Source organism: Trifolium pratense, linkage group LG2 (genome assembly GCF_020283565.1).
Source record: "Trifolium pratense cultivar HEN17-A07 linkage group LG2, ARS_RC_1.1, whole genome shotgun sequence".
NCBI classification, from domain to species: Eukaryota; Viridiplantae; Streptophyta; class Magnoliopsida; order Fabales; family Fabaceae; genus Trifolium; species Trifolium pratense.
This window is the reverse complement of record NC_060060.1, coordinates 8217494-8230649: the sequence shown is the minus strand read 5'-3', so window position 1 is coordinate 8230649 and position 13156 is coordinate 8217494.

Below are 13156 nucleotides of genomic sequence, written 5' to 3'. Positions count from 1 at the left end.
TTTTTTATTCATCACTTGCAAGTTTAATATATGGCCATGGACCATTGTCTTGCTAGAAAGGGGATAAAGTATTCTAAGGAGAGTGGGGATATAAAGGAAGAAATGGTAACCATAGACAGCTTAGGCTTAAGTCCTTTGATCAAAACCTCTAGTTTCGTTAGTCTTTATGTAATCCGCAGAAGCAAGTTGTGATGACGCAGTGTTGTAAAGCTTGCATGGTTTCTGACTTTGAGGGAAGCATAATTCAATAAGCTTGCATGATTTCAATGTTGCTTATTTTCATGCTGGAAAAGGTTTTTTATTCTGTAAAATGATGCTTATTTTCTATGATGTTTATCTGCTCCCTTTTCTATGTTCCATGTTGTTAGATGTGTTACTTTTCTTCAGGAGGGTGGTTTCTGAAATTCTGGTATCACTAGAATGATGTTGCCGAAGATGTCCCAACAACTACTTTGTGAATAATGTTGTTTTCTATTGTTGGCGCATCGTATATAACATATAAAAAAAACTGACAGAGAATAAATAACTGACACAAGTAATTGTTAACCAGTTCAGCCAACTGCCTACTCTGGGGGATACCAATCCAGGAAGGAAATCCACTAATAGCTCTAGTTACTAAGACCTCCAGCAAACCCTAGGATTTACGCCTTAAACTAAGACCTCCAGCAAACCCTTGGTTTACGCCTTATAACCTCGACACTACTCATGCAACTTATGCCTAGGAACTCCTAGACATGAGATCCCATCTCACTTCCACTCACACAACACTGTGTTGATTATACAATGTTAGGAATGATGTGGCGACAACTTGCCAAGACAACACTTCACTTTTGCTTAAAAGCTTCAAGTGAATCACACACGGTAAACTCCATACTTCAAAGCTTAGGAGTCACCTTAAAATAATAAACTTACTTCTTAACTCGTGTTATAGAATCCACAAGCAAGAATTACAATCAAACAATAAAAGACTCAACAAAGACTCAATATGTGTAACTAATATTTTTCAATCCGATACTTAGTCTTGAGTTTGGTCTTCGTATATATAATGATCTAGCACGCTCCTCTTACTTCACAAATGCTCAGACGCTCCTTGAGAATCATAAAGTGTGATCTGATGCTTTTTCAACCTTCATTAAGGATATATCAGGACTTTCCAAAAGTGTTTGAGGACTTTATAAGATAGGATAAGTCATCCAGCTATTTCATTAAGTTTGTCTTATCCTTAAAGCTCCTGATCAGATCAAATCTCCATTGAGCGTGTTCTTTAAGTGGATTTCCATATATAGCAGATGCTCTCATAAATGCGCGAGATTTCCTTGAATAAATATGATGTTGTAACATGTTTTCCAACATCTTGTTAGTATATTTGTTTTAGCAAAATTAAGCCAATTCAAATATCCAACAATCTCCCCCTTTGGCAATTTTTGGCTAAAACAATTTCAGGCCATTACCTTTGAGAGATATAAAAAGCGCAATCCTTCAAATCACCATGATCACACAAAAGAAGGAATGTTAGAGCATCATTTAAACAAAATTTCACATAGGTGAAAAGTATATGCATCAGAGGCAGCAGTAGCGGAGTTATCATCAAATAGCCTCGAGCAAAATAAAACGTGGTATCAGAGCAAATGATTAATCATATCATATGTCATATTTCATCAAAGGTGTTGTGACATATGGGAGCACATCTTCTAGCACATGTTCGTCCAATCAGGGCAGCATCCATTCAGCAGCAAACTCCCCCTGACTTTATCAGCTTGTGCATCATCTCAAGGTAAAAAAAAAATTTACTCCCCCTGAATACTTGCTTACTGCTACTTAAAACATGTCATAACAAAAGACATAACAACATGTAGCAGAAACAAACAAATCAAAATGCTACTCCCCCTTTTTAGCCACAAAATGTGCCAAAACAGGAAAGTATAGTATCCAAAGTGCAGAATTTAAACAAAGTACAGACCATGCACTCAGAAGGTGCTAAAATCCAGGGCACAAAACACCCACAAACCAAATAACAAAGTTCAGTAAAACATAAAAAAGATTACAAAATCATTCATCATATCCTTCATCCTCATCTGCATTGGTTCACCTGCAGCAGCCACATTTGCACTAGCTTTGACAGGTACTTCATCAGCTTCCAGTCCTTCAATCATCTTCAGGAACATTTTCTTTCTTTCCTCAAGCTCAGCTTGCTGTTTATCTATCTCCTGACATTGAACCTTTAAACCAGCAATAATCTCCTTTTTGGTCATAACACCAGCTCCAGCAGCCGATGTCCCAACATGATCAGTATCATTATGATTACCAAAAAGCTTATGATGAAAAGTGAAACCAGATTCCCTCTTCTTTGGTGTGTCAGTCACAACCTTGATGTCTGGATATTGGGCCAAGATAATTCCACATAGCAAAGATGGAAATGCTATTGGCATCTTCACAGCAGTTGATCTAATATGCTTAATGGTTTGATCAAAAATAAAGGTCCCATAGTCATAGTCAACCTTGGTTCCTACAGCATATATAAATCTACCCAGGTTGGTTGCAACATTGGTTGCATGCTTAGTTGGTACCCAATTAGTTGACCCTATCCTATTTAGGATGGCATACTTGACATTCAATTTACTACTGGGTATCAGCTTCTTTGTGGGCCAGACCTTAACCTTACCAGCAGTTATTTCAGCACTCACAACATCATTAGCAACCTCTAATTCAGCCTTAGGTTCTACAGATCTTCCTAAGTAATTATTGATCACAACATGAGAAAAATTGATACATTTACCTCTGACAAAAACTTTGTGGTAGTCCTTGCTCAGTGGATTATCACATTCTTCAGGGATGTTTACAAGAAACTCTTTCACCAGCAGCTCATAGCAGGGACTGAAGTCACAGACTGTCTTCATCAGACCAGCTTCCTTGATGTAGTCAAAGATGTCTTGACATTTTAGAGCATCTTTGGCCAATTCCCTTTCAACAGCCAGCCTCCTCTGGTAGATGTAATCCCATCTCAGTGCAAAGGCAGCACGATGGAATGAAATGTTATCACATGGGGCTTCTTCAATACCTTGAGGAACCTTCTTTGCAGTAGCCTTCTTAGGGTTTGGAGATGAGATGTTAGCAACATCTTCAGCAGCATCATAATATGAGTCACTGGATGACTCCTTCTTTCTCTTCAGTGTCTCCTTCTTCTTGGCAGGAGGGGAAAGAACCTTACTCCAACTTTTTATAGGTCCAACACCTTTTGTTTTCACTCTTGGTGCAGGAGTCTTGCTTGCAGTGGCCACAGCCTTCCCTGTACAGCTTCTCAATCTTTTTGTTATACCACCAGTTGATTTTACAACAGTCTTGGTGGTGACATAATCATCAACATCTACTACATCTTTTTCTGTTTCCTTCTCAGCTTCTGCAGGCTTGTCAGCTTCAACCTCTTGCTCATCTGTGGGGATGGACTGGTTGCTCTCTTCAGACTGAGTGTCTCCTTCATCATCAGAAGTACCCTTATCAGCAGTTCCAGTTTCTTCTTCTGATGCCTCAGATGTTGTGTCAGTTGTCTCAACATCTTTTTCAACAGCAGCTTCCTTCACAGGTTCTTCCTCAGCAGTTTCAACTTCCTCTTGCTCATTCAGAGATGTTTCAACATCTGTCATGACAACTTCTTCAGTAACAACAGGGGTTGATTTTTCAGCCACCATCTCAGCAATTGTTGGTGATTTATTAGCAGTTTCTGTTTCAACCTCTGTAGGAGTGTCTTCCATCTCAGTTTCAACAGGCATAGAATTAAGATCTCTCTTTTCAGCTTCAGATCCCAAATTTTCTTGACTAGGGTTACCAGCAGTTGAAACAATTGTTTCAACAACTTCAGACACAGGTTTAGGGTTTTGAGATTCTACTTCAGTTGCTTTCTCAGATGTGTTAACATTTGATTCAAAAACCAAATCAGACATAGAAAGAGAAAACTTAGATTTATAATCCCTTCTATTCCTTTTAGAAGTTCCTTTCTCAGATTTATTACCAGATGGAGAGATAGCATCACTTACTTTTGGAGTTTTCTTCTTCTCAACAGATTTTCCTTTCCCTTTCTTCTCAGCGACATTTGATTGAGCTTTGGGTTTGGAAGCATGAACAATTGTAACAGGGACGGCGTCCTTAATGATCTTCGAGGAATCGATCTTTGCCTTTGATCGAGTAGAGCGGCCAGACTTTGTAGTTTGTGAAGATTCAGACATGTTTGGATGATGATTTTTAAGTTTTTGGAAGTTGAATGGATGAAAGTTGTAGTTGGAAGTGGAAGAATAGGGTTCACGATAAAAAATTAGGATTTGGGAGGAAGTGTATTGATTGCGTGTACAGACACATTTAAGGGAAGTTTGTAATGATTTCCCTAAATTAGCGTGTATTGATTGATGGGAGAGAAAACGGTTTCCTTTTGCACGCCTCAACTGCTGTAATTGCTATGCTTCTTCATGCAGGCAAATTCCCAATTTGCCCCTTAAAAATTCAAACTGATTAGCATCAAGCACCTTTGTAAAAATGTCACCTAGATGTTCACTTGTACCAATGTGCTTGAGTTCCACACAATTTTCTTCAACAAGGTCTCTGATGAAATGATGCCTGATGTCTATGTGTTTGGTTCTTGAGTGTTGAACTGGATTCTTTGATATATTGATTGCACTCAAGTTGTCACAATATAATGTCATGACATCTTGGTCGACATTATATTCTTTCAGCATCTGTTTCATCCACATCAGCTGGGAACAACTGCTTCCTGCAGCTATGTATTCAGCCTCTGCAATAGATAGAGACACACAATTCTGCTTCTTGCTGAACCATGAGATTAAATTATCACCCAAAAAGAAGCAACCTCCTGAAGTGCTCTTTCTATCATCAGCACTTCCTGCCCAATCTGCATCACAATACCCTACCAAAGTTGAATTCTTTGTCTGGGAGTACAAAATCCCATAATCACTCGTGCCCTTTATATACTTCAGAATCCTTTTGACTTGTACAAGATGGCTCATCTTAGGCTTGGCTTGATATCTTGCACAAACACCCACAGCAAAGGTGATGTCTGGTCTACTGGCTGTAAGATATAATAGACTGCCAATCATGCTCCTGTATAGGCTTTGATCAACATCAATGCCATTTTCATCTTTGGTTAGCTTTAGATGACTAGCAGCTGGTGTTCTCTTGTGTCCTGCAGTGTCCATTCCAAACTTTTTGATCATATTCTTCGCATACTTGCTTTGAGAGACAAATATGGTGTCTTCCATTTGTTTGACTTGCAGACCAAGAAAGTATGTTAGCTCACCTACCAAACTCATTTCAAACTCTGATTGCATCTGTTGTACAAAATGTTGCACCATCTTTTCAGACATTCCACCAAATACTATGTCATCAACATAAATTTGGGCAATCATCAACTTCTCTTCCTGTTCTTTGACAAACAAGGTTTTGTCATGGCCTCCTTTTCTGTATCCTTGACTAACAAGGAAATTTGTCAGCCTCTCATACCAAGCCCTTGGAGCTTGTTTCAGTCCATAAAGCGCCTTCTTCAGCTTGTACACATGATCAGGATTGGCAGGATCTACAAAACCTTTTGGCTGCTCCACATAAACCTCTTCATGCAAGTACCCATTAAGAAAGGCACTCTTGACATCCATTTGGTACAGCTTAAATTTGAAGATGCATGCTATACCAAGGAGTAGCCTAATAAATTCTAGTCTTGCTACAGGCGCAAATGTTTCATCAAAATCAAGTCCTTCAACCTGAGTGTACCCTTGAGCCACTAACCTTGCCTTGTTTCTTGTTACAACACCATTTTCATCTGACTTGTTCTTGTACACCCATTTTGTGCCTATGACATTAACACCATTGGGTCTAGGAACAAGATCCCACACATCACTTCTTCTAAACTGAGTTAATTCATCTTGCATGGCTTCTATCCAGAACTCATCAGTGAGAGCCTCTTTTACATTTTTAGGCTCAACCTTTGAGACAAAACATGAATTAGTAACCACTTCATTTGTCCTTCTTTTAGCAGATGTCAAATCATCTATCACAACATTGATAGATTCTACTATTACCTTAGTTCTCTGGTTGTAAACTCTGTAGGCCCTGCTGTTTGTTGAGTATCCAAGAAACAATCCTTCTTCACTTTTAGGATCCATTTTTCTTCTGTGCTCTCTATCAGATAGGATATAGCACTTACTTCCAAACACATGAAAGTGTTTGGCAGTTGGTTTTCTGCCTTTCCACAGTTCATATAGTGTAGTAGAAGTTCCAGTTCTGAGTGTGACACGATTGTGAATATAACAAGCAGTATGCATGGCCTCAGCCCAGAATTGATTTGGAAGATGTTTTGCATGCAACATCACTCTAGCTGACTCTTGTATTGTCCTGTTCTTCCTCTCAACAACACCATTTTGTTGAGGTGTGATTGGAGCTGAGAATTAATGCTTGATTCCTTCAGAGATGCAGAATTCAAGAAAGCTTGCATTCTCAAACTCTTTACCATGATCACTTCGTATCCTTACAATAGCAGAGTTCTTTTCTCTTTGGAGTTGAAGACAAAGTTCTTTGAATGCATCAAAACTTTCAGATTTGTCTTTTAGAAATTCAATCCATGTGAACCTTGAAAAATCATCTACCATGACGAACGCGTACCTTTTTCCTCCAAGGCTCTCTACTTGCATTGGCCCCATCAGGTCTATGTGCAGCAATTCTAGTACCCTTGTTGTGGTAAGATGTTGCAACTTTGGATGCGACATCTTTGTCTGCTTCCCTATTTGACATTCTCCACATATACTTCCTTCCTCTATTTTGAGCTTTGGAATTCCTCTGATAGCCTCTTTAGCTATTGCCTTCTTCATGCCTTTGAGGTGCAGGTGGCCAAGTTTTTGGTGCCACAACTTTACCTCATCTTCTTTGCTAATAAGACATGTTGATACATCTTCTTCTTTAGGGATCCAGAGATAGCAGTTGTCTCTTGACCTTACTCCTTTCATCAACAGCTCTCCTTGCTCATTTGTAACTAGGCATTCAGCTTTTGTGAAGTTAACTTTCATGCCTTGATCACAAAGTTGGCTTATGCTGATTAGATTAGCTTTAAGCCCTTTTACAAGCAGCACATTATCTAGCTTTGGTAAGCCATGGTTTGCAAGTTTACCAACTCCCTTGATCTCTCCTTTGGCTCCATCTCCAAAGGTCACAAAGCTGGTAGCATAAGATTTCAAGTCTTCAAGATAGTGTTCAACACCTGTCATGTGTCTAGAACAGCCACTATCAAAGTACCAGGTTTCACTTGATGAAGCTCTCAAGGATGTATGAGCTATTAGACCTGTGATTTTCTTCTTTTCTCTCCATTCCATTCTGGTTGTAACATTAGGGAAAGCAGGTGTATAGCTTTCTTGATGAACTCTCCTTGGATATCCGTGCAACCTATAGCAGAAAGGCCTAACGTGTCCTTTCCTGCCACAATGATGACATGTCCAGTTATAGAACCTGGGCATAGGATGTCCCATCAGATGTTGCGACAATCCTCCTGACACAAACGTGCTGCTGATTGGAGTATGTATAGTAGCATTGTTGAACTTCATCTGCTGCTTTACTCTTTCATGTTCAAAACCAATGGGCTTAGGTTTCCCATAGTTTTGTCTCTGTAACATTTCCTCAAAGGCATCAGTACCTTTGGTCATCATTTTAGCCACTTTTGTGACTTGATCCAAATCAGCATTTAATTTGGTTACTTCTTCATTCTGTTCAGCAACTTTACACAGGAGGTTAGACTTCTCCATTTCCAACTGTTGAATTTGACTACTCTGATCTTCAACCTTAATGTTGAGATTATCAATGTTCATGAGTAAGTCATTTTTCTCAGCTTGTAGTTTACCATTGATCTTCTTTTGTTTCTCTAATGCTTTGCAAACTTTTATACTTCTATTATGAAGATCTTTATAAGTAGCAGCTAGTTCCTCATAAGTTACCTCCTCATCACATGATTCTAAGTCAGATACACAAACCCCTGTTAAAGCATTAACAAATTTGGCAGATTCTTCCTCCTCTGAATCTGTATCAGACCATGAAACCACAAGACTTTTCTTTTGCCTTTTTAGAAAGGTTGGACATTCAGGTCTGATATGGCCAAAACCTTCACATTCATGACATCTAACTCCCCTTTCATCTTCATTTGCCTTTTTCTGAGAACTGGACTGTTTGTTGTTGTTGAAATCGACCATTTGGCTTGGACCTTTGATCTACTTTCTTCATCAACTTGTTGAATTGTCTCCCAAGCATAGCCATAGACTCAACTAAGCTTTCTTCTCCTTCAGATTCAACTTGTAAGTCATCAGCAGTGCTTTTTGAGGAAAAGGCTAGATTCTTATCTTTCTTTTCATTCCTCCTGTTCAAGCCAATTTCACAGGTCTGAAGTGATCCTATGAGTTCATCTAAGTTTAGGCTGGAGAGATCATGAGCCTCCTCAATGGCTGTCACCTTCATATCAAATCTTTTAGGCAAAGATCTGAGTATTTTTCCAACTAACTCCTCATCTGAGATAGGTTTTCCAAGCGCATCAAATGAATTTGCGAAATCAAGCACATTCATTTGAAAGTCATGAATGGTTTCTTCCTCCTTCATTCTGAGATTCTCAAAATTAGTTTTAAGCATCTGAAGCTTAGATAGCTTTACTTTTGATGTTCCTTCATGAGCCTTTCTTAGAATTTCCCAGGCATGCTTAGCAGTAACACATCTCTTTACAAGCCTAAACATGTTAGCATCCACACCATTAAAAATTGCATACAAGGCTTTGGAGTTGCCAAGTGCCAGATCATCCTCATCTTTTGTCCATTCATCATGTGGCTTCTTAACATCAGTTTTATTGCCATCTTTGTCAAGAACCATTGGTGGTTCCCATCCACGTAACACAGCCTTCCATGTCCTGCTGTCAATTGATTTTATGAAAGCCTCCATACGAGATTTCCAATAATCATAGTTCTCAGGACCTGTCAGTAAAGGGGGTTTAGACACTGACCCTCCTTCTTTTTCCATTGTACCAGAAAGTACTCTCCCTGGAGCTCACCCAAAATAACAGAACAGGGTGTCTGCTCTGATGCCAATTGAAATTCTGGTATCACTAGAATGATGTTGCCGAAGATGTCCCAACAACTACTTTGTGAATAATGTTGTTTTCTATTGTTGGCGCATCGTATATAACATATAAAAAAAAACTGACAGAGAATAAATAACTGACATAAGTAATTGTTAACCCAGTTCAGCCAACTGCCTACTCTGGGGGATACCAATCCAGGAAGGAAATCCACTAATAGCTCTAGTTACTAAGACCTCCAGCAAACCCTAGGATTTACGCCTTAAACTAAGACCTCCAGCAAACCCTTGGTTTACGCCTTATAACCTCGACACTACTCATGCAACTTCTGCCTAGGAACTCCTAGACATGAGATCCCATCTCACTTCCACTCACACAACACAACCTGTGTTGATTATACAATGTTAGGAATGATGTGGCGACAACTTGCCAAGACAACACTTCACTTTTGCTTAAAAGCTTCAAGTGAATCACACACGGTAAACTCCGTACTTCAAAGCTTAGGAGTCACCTTAAAATAATAAACTTACTTCTTAACTCGTGTTATAGAATCCACAAGCAAGAATTACAATCAAACAATAAAAGACTCAACAAAGACTCAATATGTGTAACTAATATTTTTCAATCTGATACTTAGTCTTCTGTTTGGTCTTCGTATATATAATGATCTAGCACGCTCCTCTTACTTCACAAATGCTCAGACGCTCCTTGAGAATCATAAAGTGTGATCTGATGCTTTTTCAATCTTCATTAAGGATATATCAGGACTTTCCAAAAGTGTTTGAGGACTTTATAAGATAGGATAAGTCATCCAGCTATTTCATTAAGTTTGTCTTATCCTTAAAGCTCCTGATCAGATCAAATCTCCATTGAGCGTGCTCTTTAAGTGGATTTCCATATATAGCAGATGCTCTCATAAATGCGCGAGATTTCCTTGAATAAATATGATGTTGTAACATGTTTTCCAACATCTTGTTAGTATATTTGTTTTAGCAAAATTAAGCCAATTCAAATATCCAACAAAGTCCTAATACATAAATGGTTTCAGCTCTCTTGCTTCGAAAGGGATACCTTGATCTTCTAACTTTTTTTCACTATTGATGGGTTACATTGTTTGAGCTTGGTTATGCATGTTTCCCTGTTTTGCTTATTTATATTCTTTGCACATTCAGAAAGCTGCAGAAAGAGAGGGTATGGTGATGAAAGATATGAAAAGCTCGAGTTTCAGAAGAAAGTTGTCGAACATTACAAAGTCCTTCATGATGCTTCCTGGAAGGTAATGAACAGTTTTTCTGGCCTCAAGAACAATACAGTCCCATTTTTTCATTTTTTATTTGTCAAGAACATTCAATCTTTTGCTTGAAAAAGAGGTACAACTTTACTCATTTTTCTCGTTCTTGATCATTGAAAAACAAAAACAACCTTAATTATGCAAAATGTGTTATGTCCAATATCATGTTTAGTACCAATATTTTAAAACATTTTTTGGAATTTTCATTCCAACATATTTGCCCTATCTGGTTTATAATCAATACTTGTTGGGAACGATGATGGGCTTCGATAAAAACTTTTAATCTTCTGCTTCGATAAAAAGTAATTGGATACATGCCGGATAAATTACTTAATGACCCTAGTTCCTGAATGCGAACGCTAGTTGTTGCCTTAATTGCTACTCAAGCAATTGTCTCTATCGGTATCCGCTTTTCTATTAAAAAAATTATGAATTTTTATTCATAATAATGCATGAACGGGTATATAGTTTGCTTTGATGACCCTTAGTCCCTAAATTCAATTCTGTAACTGGAATTAGAAGTGATTTTGCATTATGAACATAATGACCCTTGTCCCAAAGGTTACATAAGTTTTGTAAGGGTTGGATGCCTCAATGACCTTTGAGAAAAATGCATTATGAATTCTTTATTCATAATGAAAAAGTTAGTTGGTGGCTTTCAAAGGAAAGAAATTTAATATGAAATTTTATTCAAAACGTGGATGGTGTCTATTATCTTTTTATGACCGTAATTGTGAAACTCTCACTAGTGGTATGATATACAAAGTTGGATATACATTGTTCCATGATTTTTGTAAGGAATTGTCTTGGTGGCCCAAAAATGTTGGATGATGCCATATTGTGAAAGCTAGTTTTTGCCTTAAATGCAATATTAATATAAAATTTCATTCATAATAATATAATGCAAGGATAATATCTATTGTGCTTTGATGACGCTACTGATAAGGGTTTCAAAGGAATTCTCAGGAACAAAGTAAAAAGAAACCAACTCTTTGGAGTATAAATTATTTCTTATAATATTGATCTGGTATGTATGGCATTATGCAGACAACCTATGCCATATAAGGATGCTTGCATTGTGATCAATGGAGGAAACCATAATGAGGTTGTATCTGATAAAATTCATTGGGTGTTGGCATAATAGCACTAGATTTGTGTTGATAATTATAAATGTAAGTCTTGGATTTAGTAACTGAAAAAAGGTAGAACCTTACCGATTTTTATCATTCTTGATCATTCAATAAGATTCAATCTTCTGCTTGATAAATACAAAACCTTTTATTGCTGAGCATTGCAGTGTTCAGGTTCAGCATGCTAATAAGGTGGTTAATTCCCAAGGTTCAACGGTAATTTGGAAACCGAAATCTCATGGAACTGTTCTTGGAGGACTGTAACTGAAGTTGAAAGAATGTTGTTGGGTAAAGGGAAGGTTGATGGTTCAGATGCGGCTTCATGCACGAATCTGAGCAACCTTTTGAAAATGAAAAGTCAGATCAAGAGGTATATGACTCCTATCCCAGTTTCTTATGTTTTGATTTCATTAGTGGATGTATCAATTTTCCTTGTTTATATTTTTTTTTCTTCGTAATAATTGTTTGAGTTTCAATTTATTAGATAATTAAATCAAACATAATTTTTTCAAGAACATTCAAAAGAAATTGATATGCTCTGCTGAAAGATAAACTTTGTTTGTTATGGTAATTTTTTTATTTCATTCCACATATTTCCATTGATGCATGCTTAGATATACTCATTTTCTAATTCTCAACAACATTCAATCTCCTGCTTGATTAAAACAAAATAACCTTACTAATTGGGTAAAAGGTCTTTTGTTCTAAGACCCTATTTAATACCAATATTTTGAAAGATAGAACTTTTTCGTTTGCTACGGTAACTTTGGAACTTTCAATCCAATATATTTTCGTTGATACATGTTGAGATATCTATTTTTAATTTAGTCAAGAACATTCAATCATTGCGTGACATAATTTTTTTTCATTACTGAAAAAGGGGTGGGGAGTATATTGCCCAAGTAACCCTAAATTTGACGGTTGGAATCGATGAATATACTTTGTTTTATAAATTTTGTATCGGATGGATCATAGATACCTCAATGACTATAGAGTGAAATGTTGGATGAACTTAGTGACCCTAGTCCTTGAATGTGAAAGCTAGTTGTTGCCTTAATTGCTACTTGTCTCTATCGGTGTCCACTTTTCTATTAAAAAAATTATGAATTTTTATTCATAATAATGCATGAATGGGTATATATTCTGCTTTGATGACCCTTAGTTCCGAAATTCAATTCTGCAAATGCAGTTAAAAGTGGTTTTGCATTATGAACTTAATCACCCTAGTTATGTTTCATAAGTTTTGTAAGGGATGAATGCTTCAATGACCTTTAGAGTAAAATGCATTACGAACTCTTTATTCATAAAAGAAAAGCTGGATGGTGGTCTTTAAAGAAATTTGAATGTGAACTTTTATTCAAAATGTGTATGGTATGGTCTATTGTCTTACTATGACCCTAATTGTGAAAATGTCGGCTGAGATGATGTTTCTTTTTCTTTTCATTCTCTATAATAAAGAGTGGTATGGTATACATGAACCCACTAACTCCAAATTCGATAATAAAATGGTTTTACTTTTTCCCATGATTTTTGCAAGGGATTGTCTTGTTAACCCGAAAATGTTGGATGATACCTTAATGCGAAAGCTAGTTGTTGCGTTAAATGCAATTGTGCTTTGATGAAAAATATAAGGCACAT